Below are 23599 nucleotides of genomic sequence, written 5' to 3'. Positions count from 1 at the left end.
CAAAGTCAAACAAACACTGCAGCATCACTGAGAGTTAAAAACAAATTTTTTTATCTTTAATAAAATGATCAGCATTGCTGCTTTACCAGGTTAACAATTGAGTTTAACATCCAGGCATCCATGAAAACAGAAGTTATTAAATTTAACAGAGTTAGAAGTTAGCAGGAAGTTAGCTCGCTAGTTTCCACCTAAACATGATATAGCATGTTCTGACAGAGATTTCTGAAACATTCAAACGTACAGCTCTGCTATCACATCCAACATAAATGAAGGCAGAAAACTAAACAGCAGTGACGTTTGCAGGGTTACTGAAGTTGGGCTAGCTGGTATATTCTACGTGATCGCTAGCGACACAGCTATGTTAGCATAATATAAACAGCGAAGCTGGAGGATGAACGCTAACTTTTTTCCACTCTATAAAAGTTAACGTGAGGGTTACCGATGGTTAGGGACAAATGCAATCGCATGGCAGGATGGTGTAAACGGACCAAACTTCAGTCAGGAGAACAACTGAGATAATCCATCCACAATACGAGGTTAGTCATTAATATACTGCAACAACATGGGAATAGAGCAGCTTTGAGTTAGCATTTTTATTCCTTTTTCTTGTGATATTATTTTTATTATCATATTATTATTGTTATTAAGTGTTTCTGTCTTTATTTGATCTGCTAGTAAGTGTCAGTTTGTGATCCTTTCTTCTGTTTCAAGGCTTTTGTCTAGTGTTATTTCCTGCAGTGTTTCTCAGTTCCTCCCTTATTCGTAATTTTTCGTAATTGAGTGTTTATATTCATGTCTGTATTAATTATTTTACTTATTTACTGTTTTACTTTGAAACAAATGTCTGTTTCTGACCTGTATTAATTTTAATTCCTGCATCTGTTTTCACCTGATTTGAAAATTGTTTTCATCTGTTATTAATTTCACAGGTGTCTCATTTCTCTCCTGTTTGTCACTCCCCGATCAGTCATCGATAAATAAATAGTCTTCTCTCCCTCTTAGTCCTCATCAGTTTGTTCACATCCTTTTCGTATCACTATTCTTTGACCTTAGAGGACAAAATTGTGTGGTAAAGGAAAGGTGTGAATTAGGGCTGGGTATCGTCACTGATTTCTAGAATCGATTCGATTCGATTTGAATCGGGGAAATTTTTCCTCAGACAGTCAGAAATATTATAATTCTGATCATGTATCAGTACATATCTATATTGTTATATCTATAAAAAGAAAGCTGACACTTGCGAGACTTTATCAAAGGTGTAAGCATCACAGCAGATGCCTTTGTGTCAAAGAAACAGAGCATAAAACACAAAAAAACATGAAGGAGATTTTCCTGGCCTGGGATTTTATAGCAGATGACCTTAAAAATATTCTGCAGAAGGTCAAAAACAAAAAAAACCCTCCCTTTTAACAGGAAGAAACCTCCGGCAGAACCAGGCTCAGGGAGGGGCGGGGCCATCTGCTGCGACCGGTTGGGGTGAGAGAAGGAAAACAGGATAAAGACATGCTGTGGAAGAGAGACAGAGATTAATAACACGTATGATTCAATGCAGAGAGGTCTATTGACACATAGTGAGTGAGAAAGGTGACTGGAAAGGAAAAACTCAATGCATCATGGGAATCCCCCGGCAGCCTACGTCTATTGCAGCCTAACTAAGGGAGGATTCAGGGTCACCTGGTCCAGCCCTAACTATATGCTTTAGCAAAAAGGAAAGTTTTAAGCCTAATCTTAAAAGTAGAGATAGTGTCTGTCTCCCAAATCCAAACTGAAGGCTCTCCCTCCCATTCTACTTTTAAATACTCTAGGAACAACAAGTAAGCCTGCAGTGCGAGAGCGAAGTGCTCTAATAGGGTGATATGGTACTACAAGGTCATTAAGATAAGATGGGGCCTGATTATTTAAGACTTTGTATGTGAGGAGCAGGATTTTGAGAAAACCACATCTCACTGCTTCTGATCCGTTGGCGGGTCTGCACTTTGTATTTATGTCTTTGTGCAGAATTGGTGTACCTGCTCTCATTTACTGTTTTAGCTGTTTGGTGGTTGTTGAAATTTTGTTTCAACCTGAGATTCTCGCTTTTCAGGCAAAATAAATTTATATTTAAAAATCAATTCATGATTTTAATGAATCGATATTACGTTATTCAAGCTAGAATCGATTTTAATCGATAAATCGATAATCAAAACCTACCCCTAGTGTGAAGGACAATTTAATAAAAAACTAAGGAAAAGAGAAGTGTGGAGGTCAGAGCCTTTAACCGTGTCATGTCTGCCATACTGAAACTCCAATTTCCAGAAGACAGACTACACAATGTCCATCTTACTCAAACCAACTTCTTCTTATGGAGCACCAGAGAAAAGGCTGACGAGTTATTTAGGATTTTAATGACCAAAATAAAATTCCCTCCAGTCATCGTCAACCAAAAAAACTAGAAGTAACAATTAATTTGTGATAATCCTAAAGGATGGCAGCACAACAGCAGACATAGTAATGCAAACTGAGCTACTGTAAACCTTAAATACACTTTGATCTCTTAATATAGCTCATAATATTGACTTTGAGAGCTTATAAGACCGTATGTTCTCCACATGAGGCAAAACATAGTGATGGTAATTTATTTGTTTAAAACTAATGTAGTACGTTACTTAATTCCTCCCAGGAGAAAGCAATTTGTTACACTATTTGTTAGATTACTTGTGTTTCTCTGTAAAATGGCCAGAAACACATCATCTCATAAATACCATTTAACGATATAAACTTGGATTTTCCGGCCAAATAATTTCTTAGTCGACTAAACAAGGAAAAAAAAATTAGACCAACCAACTAGTCTACAACTAAGAATGTCATGGTGCTGGGCGTGTGACCCGGAGTTTTGAGTTTTTGGAATGTTTAGGAGTTTTCTAGTTTGTTATTCTTATATTATAGTTCTGTATTTTGTATTGTTGTCACTCAGGCATCGTTATAATGTTAAGGTTAAGTTTGTGTTCCAGGTTTTGGTTTTCAGGGTTCTCAGGGTTCATACACTTTGTTCTGGGTCAAATTCAAGGACTTTTAAAGCACTTTCAAGGTTCATTTTCAAGCTGTGACACACACACACACACACACACACACACACACACACACACACACAAAACAGGAAAACTGCAGCAAACAGTCCCCAAAATACACAGTAAGGCCAAATTAATAAGTCTTGTCATCAGATATTGATACTTCTTTCCTATATGACACAAAAAATAGGAGACAGATTTTTTTTAAAGTTCATTCCCAATAAAACTAACTGTAAGATGTTTAACTACATTGCTGTGTGTATTATTGTTGGAGTCCTAAATTATCATCTTTAAAGTGTAGGTGCTCATGATAAACAGATTTTGAATGAAAGCCGGGGAACTTCGGTAGCACAAAAAAAGTGGCTATTCTTCGTGCCCAAATGGATCAGTCCCTCACATTACCATTATTTCCCTCTAAGGTGTTACCAAAGGCACCAAGTTAATACTTGAAAAAGCTGCAGCAGTGCACAAAAATATAAACAATATTCTATTTTCTTTGTGACAACTTTGCTTTTACCCTTTAATCAGAAAGCCTTAAGTTGGTTAGTTATGTATCAGGCTAATGTTTAAAGCTTTCACTTATGTCAAGTAACTCACATTACTGCTACGTAATGTTAGCTAAGTTCACAGCACATTCCATAAATTACCATGCCGTAAGTAACTGCTATAATAGTGCTGCCTTATTGAATCACACTCAGTGCATTTCAATCATTTATCCTGCAAGTTTGCTAGCTAGCACATACTCAAAAATTATTTACTAGGACTTACACAAACTCCCCCATTGTGAAAAGGTGCAAAGCCTTCTTGCAGCCTTTTCAGGTGGACTTGGTCCTTGTGTTGTCCATGATTTGTATTTGTCATTTTCCAGCAAACACTCATTAAAACATCAACCTCCGTTGGGGGGGTGCCACACATTGAAACAGTCTGACATGCAAAGGAGCAAGGCAGCCTAGGCAGAGAAATTTTGCTTTTAGACTTTGCGACTGATTTTTTTTCTCTATCTAATAAGAAAACTATTCAATCAGATAGTTATTTGTGGTGACTGAAATATAGTTACAGTTTCAAGGAGTTTTTAGCACCACATCCGAAATTCGCGCTCTTTTCAAACCTTGAAAGGACAATATTAAAATCCAAGCATTTTCAAGGATTTCAAGCACCTGTACGAACCCTGCATTCTTCTATGATCTGTATTTGTATTTTCTGGTCTTAGTTTTGTTGTCCAGTCTTGGGTTACTGTTATCATGCCTCCACTATGTTCCACGTCACATGTTTAGTTTGTCTTGTTTTCATGTGTGTTTCTCTCTGGTTCCCGTGTCAACCTGACATGTTTGAGTCCCAGTGTGGGTTACTTCCTGTTTTAATTTGGTGACTCCTGCTTCGTGTGTGTCATGTTCAGTTCTGCTTCCTTTGCCTCTTTAGCCTGAATTAGTGTCAGCTGTGTTCCCACCTGTGGACCGTTTCCTCTTTACCGCTTGTGTGTATGTCAATGTCAATTTTATTTCTATATCACATTTAAAAGCAACAAAGCTGACCAAAATTCTTTACAAGTTAGTTAATGAACAAGAGAAAACAGTAGAAAATAGTAACAGTAAAATAAGACATGAGATGAAGTAAATACAATATTCTTTCTCAAACTGAACTCAAATTATGCTCTATGCTGTAATTTAGATCTCGGCTGTACTAAGAGCATCTGGTTAGATAATCTCAGTGGTTTTTTGTGGTTATACTGTATATGTTGAGGAATTTGCTTAAATAGCTAGCCTCATACCATTTAAAATTTTGAAAGTAAGTCAAAAAATCTTAAAATCAATATAAAAACGGACAGCCAGTATAAATTTGCTAAAACTGGAGTGATGTGATCATAACTTCTAACACCTGTTAAAAGATATGTGTCATTTTGCACTGCAAACAATGGAAAGATGAGTGTTCAAGGCTGTTGGGTTTTTATGAGAGAAGACAAATATGCTCAAATTCTACGTTTTCACAACAGTTTTCAATGGTTAGAATTTCAGATTTGTTTACATAGTGCCACGGACCTCCATCTCTCTGGCTGAGAAACAAAGGCCTGCCGCACATAAGCAGTAAACAATTTTATTGCATGTGGTAAAAACAGAATGTTAACATGATTGGCCAACAGTTGGAGGAAAGACTTTAGGCCCCATGTCCGGCTCACGTTTCATCTTCTGCACCTCTGCATCTCTTTGGACATCTCCCTATAAGGAAATGTTGCGTCTGACATCACCATGGCAGCCATCTCTTTTCCTGTAGAGTTCGAGGGAAAAAGAGCTTTTCCTAACAACTGATTTATAGTGTTGTTTTGGTCTAATGGAGCCAAAGTCTACTCTACGCACCACTGTGATATTTTCCGGTTGTGGAATGTGTGGTAACAAGACCAAAATAGAATGAATTTCAGTAGTCCAATTTAGAGGTGAATATGTTTTTTTCCATGACAGAAGAGCTAACTCCTCATGCCAGCACTCTGCAGTCTATTCACACCTACAGGCTGGTGGTCACTCTTTCAATGATGAGGATGTACACATCCTGTACAGGGAGGAACGCTGGTTTGAGCGGGGAGTCACGTAACTACCTGTCATTTATGCTAAAGGAATGTAACATCATCGCAACACCAGTCTACTACAAGCACATCACACCACAAACATAACTGTGCTTTTCACTGAACACAATTGGAAAGCCTATCACCCATCAGCATGTCCACAGCGGAAAAGATATCTCCGTGTTACAGTCTCCTTCACTTACATTTAGTCTTCGTTTTTTCTCACTTCTAATATGAAGTAACCCAGTGAGTAAGAATACTTGAGGAAAAAAAGATCTGCAACTGGGAGACATCCTTTATCTGTTGTTTTTGTTGTTGTTGTTTTTGGGGGGGTTTTTTGCCATTGCACAAATCAACTTATTGTTCCTGCAGACATGCTGCTTATGGGATTCCTGATTTTGTGCCAAAAGGTGATTGCCTGTCAGAAACGAACTGCTGTCTGTGGGAGTATGCGCAGCTATAGCAGCCACAACATGCAAATAACCACAAATTAGTGTCCCTGTTATAATAAAGAGTGAAGTATATATTTATGGAATTTAAAGGGTTGCTGGCAGTATATAGCACATTCTCAAATGACAATATAGGCAACACAGTATTATAATTATTGACAGCTTTAGTATCAGAATCAGAATACCTTAATAATCCCTTCCCTTGCCAATAGCTTGGCAATTGTTTTGTGGTTTGTCATTTTCTGTAGCATCCTCTTTTTTCGCTTTTTGAAGCCACAGAGATCTTTCGATTAGCTGTGTAAATTGATAATTAAACAGTAATGGATCTCACTCTGTATGTGCATATTTTGTCATACAAAACCACCTGAACCTTTCCTACAGATTTTTCAAAAAAATAAAATTTGTGTTTAAAGGCCAGGAGCTCTGAGTTTTGATGAGTTTTTAACAGTGAGTACTTTTTACCCTGTAACTGTTATGCTTGCACTATAGTCTTTATTTGACACAAAGTTTTAATTGGACTTTAATTAAATGTTGCGCACTTCAGGAACAAAGGTAGTGTACCATAATTACGTGTCTTGTGTATCACATTTGTCCTAAAACATGTAGAGTTCATATTTATAATTCCCAAGTGACCATTGTCACCACCATTACCGGAGATGACGTGAGTTGTAATTGGGTGAATGTCATAGGCATTCAACCTACTGAGTTACTGTTTCTTCATTCTTTGCTTTGTAACTATTACCACAATTTTTCTTCTTCACCCCTCTTAAGCAGACAGTTCAGCTTCTTCTGCACGTCGGTTTAACTAGCTGGGATGAGCGCCAGTTTAGCTCATGCAAGATGAGCAGGCACCCTGACAGCAGGCGGCGCCAGTTCAACTCCTACCCATGACCGTTCAGCTTTTTCACCGCTTTTCAGCAGATAGTTCCGCTTTTTCAGCTGTTTTCGGAAGACGATTTCCGCAACACGCCATTTACCCGGCATTTTCACAGGAAATGCAAAATTTTCTAGCTTCTTTTAGATGTACTTATTTATTTATTTATTTTTTAGAAAGAAAATAATTTTGCAACAAACAACAAAACGCAATTTTAAAGATTACTTCATGTTTAGGGGTGTTGGTTATTGAGCTGTCCTACAAATACAAAAGTCAGCAACATTATGAACCACTGCTCCTGTGATAAAGTGTTCTCCTGCAAGTAAATAGTGAAAGGCTGTTTTATTTGTTTTGTTTAACTGTAGGTCCAAAATCATCTCACAAAAATGTACTTCTTGTGTAAAATTTTATGATAATAAGAGTACTGTTTGGCTCCAATATGAGGCTAAGATGAAAGGTGTTGTTGATGTCTTACACATTTCATTTTTGTTTTTTTTAAAGAAATTTCTATGAGCTTTACATGAATAAAAATAATTAAGCAAACTTGTCTTTTAGTTTTATTTTTGGGTTTTTTTTTTGGTTTTTTGCTTTCCTTCCTGTCACGACTGAGCAGCTGGGGTGTTGTGGTGTATAACAAAAAGTGAGCTGTTTATTAAGGCTGGTAGCAAAAACAAAAAAACAAGGCAAGGCGAACTGGGAGAAAGTTAAACTAAACATGAAAACTATGACATGAACATGACCTGGACAGGAGCATGAGGAAAACCTGAGACCTGAAGAGACGAGACTCAAAGAACATATGGCGAGACAAACAGACTATTAACCCAACTACAGCCATACTAATACACACAAATGTGACACAAGAATTTAACAATATTACCCATGTATCATAAGAAATCAAAAAATAGAAAATACATTAAAAAATGCTGCCCCCTGGCACTTTCAGGTGAGTCAGTGTGTAGCATGCCGGGCCAGCGGGGTCATAATTAAAAAGACAAACATTTTAGGTGTATTGTTATTTTACTTTTCTCTTTTTACATGTCAACAAAAAAAAAATTGAAAATAACTGAATTATACAAGACTAAATTGCTCACATGTAATCAGTAATGTTTTCTGTCTTTAAAAGGTAACACAGCCATTTGGGTTGACTTTGAATGGAATCCAGGACATATGTGTACTGAATGACTATTTAACTAAATGGCCCCAAGCATATCCTTTAAACTCAAAGAGCACTGATGAAGTAACCCAGTGTATTCTTAAGTTATTCTATCAGTTTAAAGCATCCAAGCAGATTCTTATTGAACAAGGGAAGGCGTTTGTGAATGAAGTAGCAGCTACAACATGCAAAAGATAAATCCATAATTTAGAGTATAGATTATTCAGCTATAATTGAACTCATTGACCAGTGCAGTTTAATCTTATTTTACCTGTATCATTACATTTTCTTAATGCAGATCAAAAAGAAAGTTAGCAAAATTCTTAATATTGAAAGAGGTCTCTGTGCCCCATACCCCCTGCAGACAAATGGGTTGTTTGAGAGGAAGAATGGTACCATACAGAGTGATCATGTAATTTACACGTATTTATATTTGTAAATAAATTTTCTTTCATATCGTAATGAATTCTTTGCTATTTTATTTTGCAGACCACTGTCTAAGTTGGTTAATGACAGACCACATGAATGGGACAGTTAGATGCTGTCATTTCATTGCCGTCATGCCGTCATTTTGGCCTGAGAACAAAGCACCATGTGACTACAGAGTATTTGCCTTGTTTTTAATGTTTGGTAGAGGCGAGATATCACACTCAAATTCCTGCTGAATACTTGGTTTAAGGTTTAAGTTCTTTTTAAAACCTTTGTTTGTTAAAAATAAATAACTTTTTAATTTTTGTAACCTTGCAGAAATTATTTTAATGTCTTTGTATAATATCACATAATCATCATTTTATAGGTGGACAGCAGTGTGGAGGACATTTTGTCTGCTGAGTAGGATACAGATGTAATTCTGAAGCTCGACAGCATGTTTCAGACTGCTATGTCAAATAGCAAAACAGCTCAATCAAAACAATCTAAAAAAAACAAAGTCAAACCTATTCTCAATTTTCATGTGGGCATGAAGATTGAGATAAGGTTTTCTTTTGGGTTTTTTTTTATATTGTTTTGATTGAGCGTGGATGCTGAACATGAGGAGGCAGCAGAGGAGAGGAGGCAAGATAGTTCCTAGCTACCTTGGCCCCTACAACATTGCTGTTATCACAGGAAAAAGCGGGGATCTTTTTGACAGCCAAGGTGTGACAACACCCAAAGTTAACATAGATCACTTGATAGTGTTTACAGAGGAACAACCACAAAAACAGAGTTCCACTCAAGTGTCCCATTACTGGATTGGCTTCTGATTCTTCCTCTGAACCATCCATCACTAACATGATGACTGCCTCTGAACCATCCAACACCACCACCTCCACTGCTGGGCCATCCACCACCAAATCTACAACTGAGCCATCCACCACCACATGCACAGCTGGGCCATCCACCACCACTTCTGCATCAACAGACATTAATTTGTCACATTAATGTTGTGTCATAACAGTAAAGCTGATTGTGTATTTTTCTGATGTCAGGTAAATCATTTCTATAGTTTAAAAAAGCTACCACTGACAGCAGGGGTTGCTGTGGAGAAGCAGAGATTGGAGCAATCTGGCTTGTAAGGCAGGGTTAGGAGAGATGTGTTCACATGTGGATGCCATACTCTATGCCATTTTTGCTTAAATAAATGCTGATTACTGCATCTGATAACACAGCAAATGTCTGGTATTTTGGTTAAACTCGATATTCTGGGGGCTTTCTACCGAGGAGTGACATCAGGTTCTCTGATTTCTTGAAAACAGGACAAAAAGAGAACTGATTCCACTTATAGCTCATCACGCCAAAAGAGGATCCATAATCATCAGCGATGAGTGGCAGGTTTATCCCCGCGAGGTTACAGGCATTACACTGTTAACCAGCATTTGTTGATGCTCAAATAGGAGCTCGTACCAAACATTTAAACAGGGCCTGGAATGTCTGGCGGCTCAGAAGGAACCACACAGAGGAATTACTGGTGGACCACCTTGCAGTGACTGATTGGAATGAATGACTTGCAGAAGTCCATCGTAAAGAGCCCCTAGGCCGCCTCATTCATGATTTCAGATAATTGTATAGATCAGGGTTGGGGGAACTCCAGGTCTCAAGGGCCAGTGTCCTGCAGGTTTTAGATGTGTCCTTGATCCAACGCAGTTGATTTCAATGGATAAATGACCTCCTCAACATGTCTCGAAGTTCTCCAGAGACCTGGTAATGAACTAATCATTTGATTCAGGTGAGTTGACCCAGGGTGATATCTAAAACCTGCAGGACACTGGCCCTTGAGGCCCGGAGTTCCCCACTTCTGGTATAGATAAATCCATTAGTTCTGGTGTTGGGGTTTCAACTGCATTTCCAAAATACTATAGCAAATACTATTTCCCAGAAATCTTTAGCGTCAGTTGTTAAATGTATAACATACATTTCTCTGCTTATATATCCATGTTATATGTCCATGATAAAACAGCATCTACAGTAAAATGCTATTTTATGCTATTTTTTGTCATTCCTAAATATAAACTGTTTTTGTAATTCAGTTTCTTGCTAGCCACATTCCTGTTAAATGCTCAACTAATGTAAGAGGATAAAAAATGGTTTCATGCTGCTTGTGCTGCCTCTCTTTTATAAATGTGTGATTCTGTTTCAGACATCCTTCTGTTATCTTTAGATGCAGTTTAAGAAATTCTTATAGCAAAAATGATTTTAACCTATTATGTGAAAAAAACACATAATAAACGATAACAATATTGTTTGTATATGGTAAAAAATTTAGAATAAGGGGATGCAGAAAGATTTGTTAATAACTTGTATATGTATAAATCTAATTTATTACAAGCAAAGAAGCTCTATTAATGATATGTGACACATTTACATGTAAGGAATTATCATCTATAACAGGTAAGGTACAAACACCATAGTGCTCGACAGTCCAGTTACATATTTAATATAATTTGTTTATAAAATTAAAAAAACCCTAATCACTTTTTGCACTTTTGATAGGCTACCTTAAAAATACATCAGCAAGTTATATACTGATCATTTACAAACATTTGTTCATTATTTGTTCATGAAAAATGATCTGTGTATTTATTAAACATTTTCTAATCATATTTTCATGCTTACTTAATGCTTTACCAAAGGTTCATAAATGACAAACCACATTTGTATTTTGTTAATATAACATTTATCATCTACAAATGTATATCTATCTTTTGTAAACACTTAGTTCATCGTCAACAAATAGATTGATACCCTAAATGATTATGCATACAGTAGGATTGGAATGTCATCTATTAATATCTTTAGCATCACAACCTCCTTAACAGTTTGTTGTAACATGTGGTGCTCGTCCAATAGACAGCAACTTCAGCTGGAGGGGATTCATAGACATATTTTCCTAAAAAGAAGAAATATTCACCTGTGCTAACCTGGTTAGAACAAATGGTATGAAGCTCATTTTATTTTGAATACCTTCCATTTTTGTTGTTTAAATTTCAGAATGTTTGCCTTGATGTACTTCAGACTGTGAGCTGCAAAGACTTTGGACTCCTTTCATGTACTTGTGTGTGCATTCATGGTTTGTTTGTTTTTTTTCCCCAAAATGTACTTAATATGTTTTTATATAATCAAAAGAAGAACCCACATACATTTTTTTTTCAGGGCTGAGAAACAAAATGTTTAAGCTCTGTTAAAAACACAAGAGAGGGATATTACATTTTTATCTACAACATTTTTGCAAAACTGTTTCTCAGCCAAGCATCGTTGATAAAGATCTATGAACATTTTAGAGTTACTTCTCATTTTCTAGTTTATACCACAAGTTTATGTTACTGTAACATCTGTTACTGATGACCCATACACTTCCTTTTTGCATCTTACATTAAAAAAATCTGTGAACATGTTAGCAATTTGTTTTAAAAGCTGTTAAGTGTTCTCATATCTCGTTTATCCTCATTAGTAACTCATATCAGCAGAGACAGTCTGAATATGTTTATTTGGTTTTGTTTGCCAGCACACTATTTAGTTCACTGTCTTCCAAAAAACATATTTCTACTTTTTTAGTTGATAGCTGTTCCTCAGAAAACCTTAATTTGTGCTGACATATGACGGGAAATCAGGCAGGTTTACAGACAGCTTATCTGTTTATTTGTGTGAGCAAACCCACTTGGGCCTGCATGGATACATGTGGTTTTATCCACATACAGCCTTACACTTTATCCACACAATCACATGGCACACAGGAGCCATGTGATTGTCTAAATAGATATTTGCATTAAGAAGCAACTGAAGAGGTGTCCCTAATAAAGTACCTTATGAAGTGGCTTAATTTTACATAGCACTTTACAATGCTGTTTAAAATTGGAATGCAAAGGTGGCTTTTAAAAGTATTTAACCAGTTAAATATTACAAGGACAATAAACTAAATGCTGAACCTGAGAAATGTTAGTAATTTTTGAAAGCCTCTTGTTTTTACTGTACTGCATTGCCTCTCTATCACTGCCCCACTCCTCGGCAGAGCTGACCACAGTCTAGTCCTGCTAACACAACATGAGAGTTGTTAGAAGGTGAGGTTGCTGAGTCACACTGAAATGTACATTTATGAACCAAATACAGTGAATAAGCAAAACAATTTCTTCAAAGAGTTTTTGGTTCCCAGCCATCTGCTGCCTTCTTAACCACACAGTGCTTTTGCCCTTCTTACTCTCAGTAAACTCTGTATTACAAGCTTCAAATTATGATTAAAGTGTTCTGTATATTGTACAGGAGGCTTTTCAACTAAGTGTAAGATTATATGTTGCCTTTAGGCCATTTTTAATTGTAAAAAAAAGATTAAACAATTGTTAAATATTTTATTAGATCCAGGTTATTTTGAAGCCAAAACACTGTATTTGGGCCTTTTGGGGACATTTTTAGTGACATATCCAACAAATGTTGCCCAGTAATCCAAGTAATTCAATTGTCCATTGTGTCAAAGGTGCAATCTACGGCTCTGCTGCAGTGGAGGGGTGGTGCAGTGGGCTTGAGGGGCAGCACCAGGGAGGCTGGCAGGGCAGTTGAAAGGACTTCAGTAATTGTGCTCTCCTTATTTCAGTGATGCCAAACCTGAAGGAGAGAGTGTGCAGGTGGCAATGGCTCCAAAGCTGCTGCAAGCACATGACACCCGGGTCCTTGCTGTTCACAGTGGTGTTAAATGATAAACCGCAAGATATCTGATACACAGCTCGTGCAGCCAGTACACAGCCTGGCTCAGATGGTGGCGGAGCTGGCAGCCATGCACCTGGAGCAGGTGGTGATGCAGTTCAAGCACCTAGAGGCGCTACAGGATCAGGCCAACCAGCAGATGCAAGATTCAGAAAACCTGGACACTCTGTCTGGTGCTTCTTTTCTGCCATCGTCTTTCTCCTTGCCCTGCGGTGGTCCTGCACAGGATGACCGGGGATCGCATGGACATCGGGGCAGGACTGTTGGAGGAGCCGGCGACCGGGACACCTCCTCTGAGAGTGTCCGCTAATTGAGGTGGGTCAGGTGTTCCACGTTGCTGGGGCTTCCCCCGTCCAGGAAGATACATATAGTTTTCCGGTAAGATGTCATAGGGGTATATGCCATGGTGGACTTGAGCTGTACACAGCCCCTGGTCTACCAAACCCTGGTTCAGTCAGGGGCATTGTTGGAGGCAGAGTGGGTGGAGGTTGGGGACATACACAAATATCCCATAGTGCCACTGCAAATAAAATATAAGAGGAAAATGCATAGTGTAAAGGCTACAGTTAGCTCGTGCCTGACACATCCCTTAATTCTGGGGACAGATTGGCCAGGGTTTAATAACTTTTTGGGTCAGTGTGTGGGGATGCGTCCATGACCTTGTAGGACATGTACATGTACATGTAGTGTCTGCGCTGCACTCAGCAGTGATGCAAGGTCATTCGACACTGACTCTGGAGAGGAGGAGATGGCAAGGCCTCCAGTGATTCACTCCATGGGTGATTTCCCATTTGAGCAGTCGCTTGATGAAACTCTATGCTCAGTCTTTGACCAAGTGATGAAAATTTATGGTGCGTCCTGACACAGCACTGAACGACCAGCTTTTTGTATAGATTAAAGATAGGCTTTATTGAATGAGTGGTGACACTCTCACAGAAGAGGAACACACCCAGTTGTGTTCCACTTATTTTACAGGTGGCTTGTTATAACCCCATGATAGAGCATATGGAATATGACAAAACTCTGGAGCAAATAATGGCCAGATTTTATTGGCTGAGCATCTGGGCAGATGTGCGCCAATGGTGCGCATCCTGCCCAGAGTGTCAGCTGGTTAACCAGCCGGCCATTCCAAAAGCACCATTACTGATAATGGAGGTCCCGTTTGAGTGCATTGGTATGGGCCTCATCGGGACATTTTGCCAGAGTGCATGTGAATATCACTTTGTATGAGTTCTGGTGAATTATGCAACACGATATACTGACACTGGTCAAAGACCTTCTCTCTGGGCTGTGGTCCAGATCCCTCTTACGGATGCCCCCTCACACAGCGCTCCCCACCCCCCTAGGGAAGCATCTGTGGACACCACCTTGCGAAATAACACCCTCCCAATCCAAGACCCCAGCAGCCTGGGCTCCCTCCAGGGATGGAGAGCTTGCATGCAAGATGCGGTTACCGCCAGTCTCCCCAGAGGTGACGTGACGCACACAGGCGGTAAGAGAGTCCAGCATTGAAACCAGGGCTCTAGACTAACTTTTTGCTATGGTGGCACTGGTGTGCCTAAAAAAGTTACACCTACAAAAGTTAGGTGCACCCAAATTTTTCAACCGCATCGCTTAACACCCCTGCTTTACATGTTCACTTTTTTTTTAATTGCTGTCCATACAGACAATATTGATTTGTAAATTATTAACTAACAATCTTGTCGATACAAAGTTCTTTATTTGGACCACATTTCTACAAGAAAGATATGTTACCATATTTTTTTTACCATAAGGCGCACCATATTATAAGGTGCATTGAGCGAAACCAAATAGTCAGATAAGTCAAACTTTACTCAACTCATTCCATACCATTGATTCATTAATGTTGAATTCTCTCGCAGCTGCTCTATTCCCATGTTCTACTACGTGACTGATAGAGTTTGAAATCCGCTTCGTAAGCATGTCTCTTAACAGGTGCCATTTTGGAGTCCTTATACACACACAGTACGGTAATACTATGTTGAAGCACGGTACGTATTACCTACAGTAGCCGTAATGCTCCAACAATCTATCAACCGGTACAGCTTCGTAGCTTACCAAAGTTGTACTAAAACATTTTGGCAGATTTTTGAGCGTCGTGTGCAACATAAAATCATTTCACGGTTAGTAAGCACAACCAGAATTTATACATAAGGCGCACTCTTGAAGAAATTAAAGCATTTTAAGTGTTCCTTATAGTCCAAAAAATACAGTACTGAAAAAGTTCTTGTGTTTAAAGTAGAGATGGCACGATACCACTTTTTTATGTCCGATACCGATACCGATATCATAAATTTGAATATCTGCCGATACCGATATGAATCCGATATAGTGTGTTTTTTAATCAATAAAACTGTTTTTTTAATATCTTGCTGCATTTTGTATAAGTTCATACTCAAGTTTAAATAAACAACAACACTAAAGCTATTCTGTTATACCTGCATGTAAAAAATACACTGCACCCAAAATATTTCATAGTTCAGCAACACTGATCAATCTAATAAACTTAAACCTACTCCATCCTCCCTATTCTGGTATTTTAAAGAGTACTTAGCAGAAATATTAAGCAACCTAACTAATAGGGTTGCAAACTCCCAGCAAAAAAAATAGTGAACCACCCTCCACCTCATGATGCTTAATCGACATAATCAACTTTAATTTGATGCAGGGTGAAAAAAAAATGCACAGAAATAAATTATTTTTCAAGAATAATAGATTCAACATCTTTCTTCAACAGAACTGCAGAATTCACAAATGGTACTTTCCCAAAGGAAAAAGTACTATAGCTTACTAGGGTATATTAGACTTAACAGTTACTATATACAGTAATGGACTTCTATACATTTTACGTCAGATTAAAACTTTGGGTGTAAGATTCAGATAATTATTTATTAAAAGCTAGACATTTTAAATGAGAATAAGAAAGAAAAGTATGTCTTTGTGCCCCCTTTTCCCTGTTCATGCCCTATCGGCCCCCCTGGCTAAACTTTGCTAGATCCGCCCCTGCACAGTTACCAGCAGAGGTGTGGACTCGAGTCACATGACTTGGACTCGAGTCAGACTCTCGAGTCATTAATTTTATGACTTTAGACTTGACTTGAAAAAAGGTTGTAAGACTTGTGACTTGACTTGGACTTTTACACCAGTGACTTGGGACTTGAATTGGACTTGAACCTGTTTACTTGAAAAGACTTGATATTTTACCCAAATCTAAAATTTAACATACATATTATATAAAAAGTGCGGACAATTAATTCACTTTATTCATTCATTCATTCTTACCACACTCCGTATGTATGTGAGCGTGGGCTGTAGCACAGCCAATCAAATTAACCAGATTTGAAAAAAACAAGAACAAAAACGCTCGAGCCAAAAATGCTTCCAAGAGTAATTTCTTTCGGGTACATAAACTACGAAGTAGTCAACAAAAAACGAAATGCAATATGCAAAACATGCAAGAAGAGAATCATTTTTTTTTTTTGCTACGATGAGACAGCTGACTTAGCTAACTTCATCTTATTAGCAAATGTTCTTCGGGCTACGTTGATGATACTGTTTGGCTTTAACAGGTATGATATGTTTGTCATGCTATTTTAAATCCAGTCCTGCAAGCGCATCCAAGAATAACATGCAACTTGTTAGCTCAGAATTGTCGGTGAATGGTGAGCAGGGTCCGTTTCAGAAAGTGGGTTCTGTAGCTGTACTCAGTCTCTCTCCGTCTCCTCCCCATCATTAACCCCGTAGATTTAACCCAGTTTAGACTGACAAATATTTATTTTACCATCACATCACAATTCAAAATCACTGTGTTCAATTTGCAATTAGTATATGGTCGTGTTTAACTTTTGCATGTCTGAGCCTGGGAAAAAATTTTTTGGGGGTTAGAAAATCTGGCCCACCTTAGTGTGTAATTGAGTAGTCCTGCTATACATGGCCTTTTTCTTCTGTCATTTATGTCAATACATCAAATAAAATACTTTGATCTTATATTATTAGCTGTTGTTTATTTGCAAAGGTTATTCTCAACAGGGATGCTAGACAAAAACGGCGTTTTCTACAGACAGCCTAGCATACGCTCTCCACTTGCGAGTGAAAAAAGAAAAAGAAAAACACCCCTTCCCTATTGGTGTTAGAGTTTACCATGTCAGCCAATCAAAAAAATGATAAGGCAACATGTGACATTTGGTTGTTTAGGGAGAAGGGGAAGTTTTTAGGAGTGACACCCGCGACGGAAAGCGGGCGAGCGAAAGAAAGAGAGAGAGCGAGTTTTCATATGTGAGACATTAGTGACGTTTAGCGTGTTTGGAGGCTGTAGTTAGTTTGTTGTGTAGTTATTGTTTTGTATTGTGTGTCGGTTAGACTGCTGAATTTCATATTTGATCTAAAAAAGCTGTCAAAGGCAGATTCCAGTGTAAACGCTGTTTCCACATAGAAAACTGGACTGTTGCACCTCCAGTTGTCAGACCTGCAGGGTTTAGGCCTGTGGTGTTCTCCTCTGTCTTATACTGAACACAAACTACATTTTTTGGACTGGCACAAATAATTTGTGTGCCTTCTTATTTGATGCAGCACACCTGATTGTTCTGTAAATAGATTTAAATGGTTATATAAAAAACGCCTGAGGCCTTGGCTGCATTTTTAGGTAAATAGTACCATATAACTTTGTTGTTTGCAAAACTTGTGCATAATTTTTAGAAATGTACAATTTCTATTTGCATTTCAAGTCATGAAAATGATTCGTTAAACATGTAAAAAAATATAACTTTTTTCTACTCGGATTCTGAATTTTTTGTCTGAATTTAGATCAACTGTGCTAATATAGTATACCAAAATGAAAAAAATAACTCAAATTTCAGATATTTGAGGTTGTGCTGTAAATAATGATACCAAACAAGGCAAGAAAAACATATTTTAAAAGTGAAATATAGAAGTAAAATCAAAAGTAGTCAAGAACGGCCAATTATACCCGGGACCCCAGAGGGTTAAAAAAAAAGACTTGAAAGGACTTGAAATTCAAAGTTTCGGACTTCGGACTTGACTTGAAAGTTGTCTGTCTTGACTTGCGACTTGACTCTGACTTGCTTGACTTTACTTGAGACTTGACTTGTGACTTGAGGATAAAGACTTGGGACTTACTTGAGACTTGCAAAACAATGACTTGGTCCCACCTCTGGTTACCAGCCGTCAGCTACTTAGAAAAGGATCCTGGTGTAGAAAGTAATATTAAATAAATTCTAACAACAGCTTATCAAGCTTAAACGTGCTGCTGTTGTTCAGCCACTGGTTTCCTCTTTCTGGTGCAAAGTGGGTCAAAAACAAAGAAGAGAGACGGACTTGCGACAGAAAAGCCGATCAGCTGATCGTTAAGCAGTTTCATGATTGAAGTAGCAGCAGGAAGGTGAGGGAGAGAGAGAGGCAGTCGCTCCATATATCGGTTGTTAAGCTTAACATGGGAATGCTTTACAAACATTCAGAGATGAACTTACACACTTGCTTTACTTCCTCTGGGATAACTTCCTCGGAGATGAAATGCTGGTTTGGTAGCGAGGCTACAAATACACACAGCCGCTCTATCACGTGACACATACTGCTCCGACGTGCTACGGTTATGAGCCGAGTTACGCCGTGTCGCAAGTTTTGTCAGGTGCTTTTTTTGATATTTAATGGATCGGATTACATTTTTTATTTCTCTCTGATATCCGATCCAGTAATTTAGGTCAGTATCGGACCGATACCGATATGTAATATCGGATCGGTCCATCTCTAGTTTAAAGTGCTTCACTGAGCTGAAATTTAAACAAAATTAAAATATCTCAAGATATATCTTAAATAAAAAGAAAGTCAAAATTAAAAGTGCTTCAAAGGCTTCGAACTGAACATCTCAATATCTGAACATCTTACCTTGGACATGGGCATCTGAGGTTCCACCCTTGACTATCTCTGATTGGTTTAGACCACGATATAGCATTATGTGTGTCTGTTGTTGACCACACAGAGACTTTTAGATTTGCAGAGACTTTTTTTTTTTTTATTCAAATCCCTGAACCAAATGATGGACCTAGGATTTTTTTTTTTTTTGGGAATATTGACACATTGGCGGAATGCACAGGTGTTGCCATGCGCTATTGGATTATTGTGGGAATTCTCTACGTCATTTCCCCTTTCTGCGCCTCTGCGCAGAGACACGCTTTCCTCCCTGTCCAGGATGTGTACATCCTCATCACTGAAAGAGTGTCCACTGGCCTGTAGTTGTGAATAGACTGCAGAGTCCTGGCCTGACGAGGTAGCTCTTCTGTGTTGTGCCATCCGCTTGGCCAGAGGTTGTTTGGTTTCCCCGATGTATAAATCCTGGCAATCCTCCTGGCACTTAACAGCGTATATTATGTTACTCTGTTTGTATCAGGGGACCCAATCCTTGGGGTGGATCAATTATTGGTGTAGCCACAGAGACACGGTGTTTAGAAAAAATGCGTCTCAACTGTTCCAATACTCCTGACACATACTGGATGACTACAGGTTTTCGCCTGGGCAGCGGTTGTCCTTCTCTCCTGGATCGGCTGGAGCTTTCTTTTGGTGCCTTCCCAGCTTTGACAAAAGTCCAGCTGGGATAACCACATTTACTCAGGGCCTTCTTGATGTGATGTTCTTCTGCTTCCCTGGCTGCCGTGTCTATGGGGATGGTGTTCGCTCTGTGTTGTAGCGTCCTGATGACACCCAGTTTATGCTCCAGTGGATGATGAGAGTCAAAACTTAAATACTGATCCGTATGTGTACGTTTCCGGTACACATCAGTTTTTAGATGTACCCCATTCCTGATGGAAATCTCACAGTCTAAGAAGGCTAACCTGCCACTTTTCATATCCTCCCTGGTGAATTTGATGTGTCGGTCCACCAAGTTAATGTGATCTGTGAATTGTGGTACATCCTGAAATTTGATTTTCTTTGATTTTGATGGACTTTGATGAGTAGTGTTGATCAATGGTCATGAATTTGCATATTAATGATCAAGGAACTGACCTCCCAGCCCATTTTTCATTCACTGCTGCTAGTTTCAGTCATTGTGCAATGTACTGTTTATAAGGTTGGGGAAACCTGCAGTCAGCTGAGACTGAAGAAGTCACTTGGATGAGTGACGAAACATTTCTCCCACTGAAAATGCTGCATCCAGATGAACAGAATCAACCTTTTGGGATTTACTTACTTGGGTGATTGAGCAAGCATCAAGACATAAGTATGATAGTGTTATATGTAAATTGTCAAGGCAACCATGGTTTAGGAATGTAAAGACAACTAATATTGGACAAATAGCTGTAAGTATATTCAAGACATTGACATTTTTGAGTCTATATAATTCATTTACATTTCTTATGCAATGTGCATGTTTTGTCTTGTCCCCAGGACTATGGACTGAATTTCATTGCAAAAGATTTGCCTTTTGTGAGACTGAATGGCAAGCAGCTGGACAGAGTTGGGTGAAAGAATTACTAGACCATTGTGTCATCGTGGTGAGGCTATCAAAGGATTTCATTCAGGATTTCATTTTAGCCTGCATCCATGGAATGGACTCAGTTGATGTAGACATCCTGATCACTCAACTATCTCTCTCCTGTTGATAGATCAGCTGTTGATAAGGCTCTCCAGGGCACAATGCATAATGATGAAGAAGACCTGCTTGACCGCTTTACAAGGATGGGTTCCCACTTCCTACCACCCTAAGAACAACATGCAGCCTGCCATTAAAACAATGGCTCACAAGGCCATTCTCCAAGAGCCAAAGTATGTAATGGATTGCTTCTTCACACCCATGGCATGTCTGCATCTGAAACTGTCAGATAAGGAAAGTGTGTTGTCACTATATGAGACAAAGAAGGCCACAGGCAAAAGAGTAGTGTAGGTGGTGCCATGATGGTTTCTCTTAGATGCATGTACAAGTTCACAGCCTGATATGGGCCTGTTGCTGGAGGCTATTGCACAGTTCATATACATCTGGATCACATAGTTTGGTCAGTCTAAAAACACACTCATTTTTACGGTGGCCCTGAAGTGCAAACCACAAAAACAAATCACAAAATGCACAACAAATTGAAAAGCGCAACAACAAATTGAAAAGCGCAAAAACAAATTGAAAAGCGCAAAAACAAATTCACTAAACGCAAAAACAAATTGAAAAGCGCAAAAACAAATTCACTAAACGCAAAAACAAATTGAAAAGCGCAACAACAAATTGAAAAGCGCAAAAACAAATTCACTAAACGCAAAAACAAATTGAAAAGCGCAAAAACAAATTCACTAAACGCAAAAACAAATTGAAAAGCGCAAAAACAAATTCACTAAACGCAAAAACAAATTGAAAAACGCAAAACAAATTGAAAAGCGCAAAACAAATTGAAAAGCGCAAAAACAAATTGAAAAGCGCAACAACAAATTGAAAAGCGCAAAAACAAATTCACTAAACGCAAAAACAAATTGAAAAGCGCAAAAACAAATTAAAAAGCGCAACAACAAATTCACTAAACGCAAAAACAAATTGAAAAGCGCAAAAACAAATTGAAAAGCGCAACAACAAATTGAAAAGCGCAAAAACAAAAGAAGAATCACAAAAACAAATTGAGAAGTGTGGAGGTAAGAAATAACGACACGAGAGGTTCCTGTGTCTCACTCCAACTGTTTATTCACACACTGTCTCTCAGAACTTAAGATACAGTAAGCGCCAAAATCTCCACCCAGCTCTTCCCTTCAACTTGGGTGTGAGTGGAGCCATCTGGTGGTCCGCCACACATACCCCCCCTTGAACACACAGTTAGGTCTCTATTCAGTCCAGGACCCTGGGCCTAAGCAAACGACCCGAACGACTGAACCTGGGAGGGAGAGAACAGGCAGAGGAAGGTCCATCCTGTGAACGAGGCTGGTGAAGGCGAGCAGGAAAGGCAGAAGGAGGCTCAAACGTTGGTGGTCCGGGGGTAGTCCTGCGGGGGAAACCAGAGTCTGTCAACCCCATTGAAGGAGGGCGGCCACGGCGAGGGGCCTGGGCCGGCACTACATTACTGTCCGGAAGAACATGTGCAGGCTTAAGTCTGTCAACACACACAGTCTCCCTTCGACCCCCAAAATCCAAAACAAAATGTTTCTGGCCCGGTTCGATAACCCGGAATGGGCCGTCATACAGCGGCCGCAGCGGTGTCTTGTGGGCATCGTGCCTGACAAAAACAAACTTAGCAGTCTCTAAAGTCTTTGGAACAAAAGTGTCAGGCACGCAATGGTGCACAGGACCAGGAACCCGAAGCGAGCGCAAAAGTGGGTTGAGCGATAGCACTGATGGATCGAAGCAGGGGGGAGGGTTCTCCGGCAAGAATTCTCCAGGCACGCGGAGGGGCTGACCAATGTGGAGGTAAGAAATAACGACACGAGAGGTTCCTGTGTCTCACTCCAACTGTTTATTCACACACTGTCTCTCAGAACTTAAGATACAGTAAGCGCCACAGCAAACGCAGCCATCGGCGGAGGTGCAAATCCGGCGGCAGCCGATGCTTCCAGGCCGGAGCTGGCTTCGTCGTCGAGCCTTAGCATGTTCGCTACTGGGGTCACCAATGTGGAGGTAAGAAATAACGACACGAGAGGTTCCTGTGTCTCACTCCAACTGTTTATTCACACACTGTCTCTCAGAACTTAAGATACAGTAAGCGCCAAAATCTCCACCCAGCTCTTCCCTTCAACTTGGGTGTGAGTGGAGCCATCTGGTGGTCCGCCACAGAAGCACAATTACATTAAGAAAACCGGAAAGGGTAGGTACCAGTCGGCAACAGGAGACATCACTGATTGGATGTCCGCGCTGTTCGTCTTTGGAACCGGAAGTTACTCTGCCTGTAGCGCATTTCTTTTGAAAAACGGCGGAATGTTTTGTCCTAGCTATGGGAAAAGTCTGGTTGAGGAGTCACCAAACTTTTGCAGCGGCTGTGGCGAGAGGCTTTATCACGCATCTTGCATCGGAGACACTTCACTCCCATTGAGTAAGTTAATAAGCATAATAAAATGTTTGTTATTTATTGATTTATTAGCCTAGCGTTAGCTGTTTCCAGACCATAGCAGACCAGAGGGCTGTTCCACTAAGCGAGCTCAGAAAATCGAGGCTCATTTGAAAATGCACGCAGCTATCAAAATGACTGCTCAAGACCTTTCTAGTAGTGAAGGTTTGAGGGCAGTTCTAGTGTTAACAAACCTCGCAGCTAGGGTGCCACGGACCAGACTTGTCCACAAGCATATTGCATAATGAATGAGCAGAAAGACTGCAGGTTAGCCTGGTTCCTGGAACCGAATTTGGGGCAATCGAGCCTG

This window comes from Oreochromis niloticus, linkage group LG16 (genome assembly GCF_001858045.2).
Source record: "Oreochromis niloticus isolate F11D_XX linkage group LG16, O_niloticus_UMD_NMBU, whole genome shotgun sequence".
NCBI classification, from domain to species: domain Eukaryota; kingdom Metazoa; phylum Chordata; class Actinopteri; order Cichliformes; family Cichlidae; genus Oreochromis; species Oreochromis niloticus.
Note: the sequence above shows the minus strand (reverse complement) of the source record.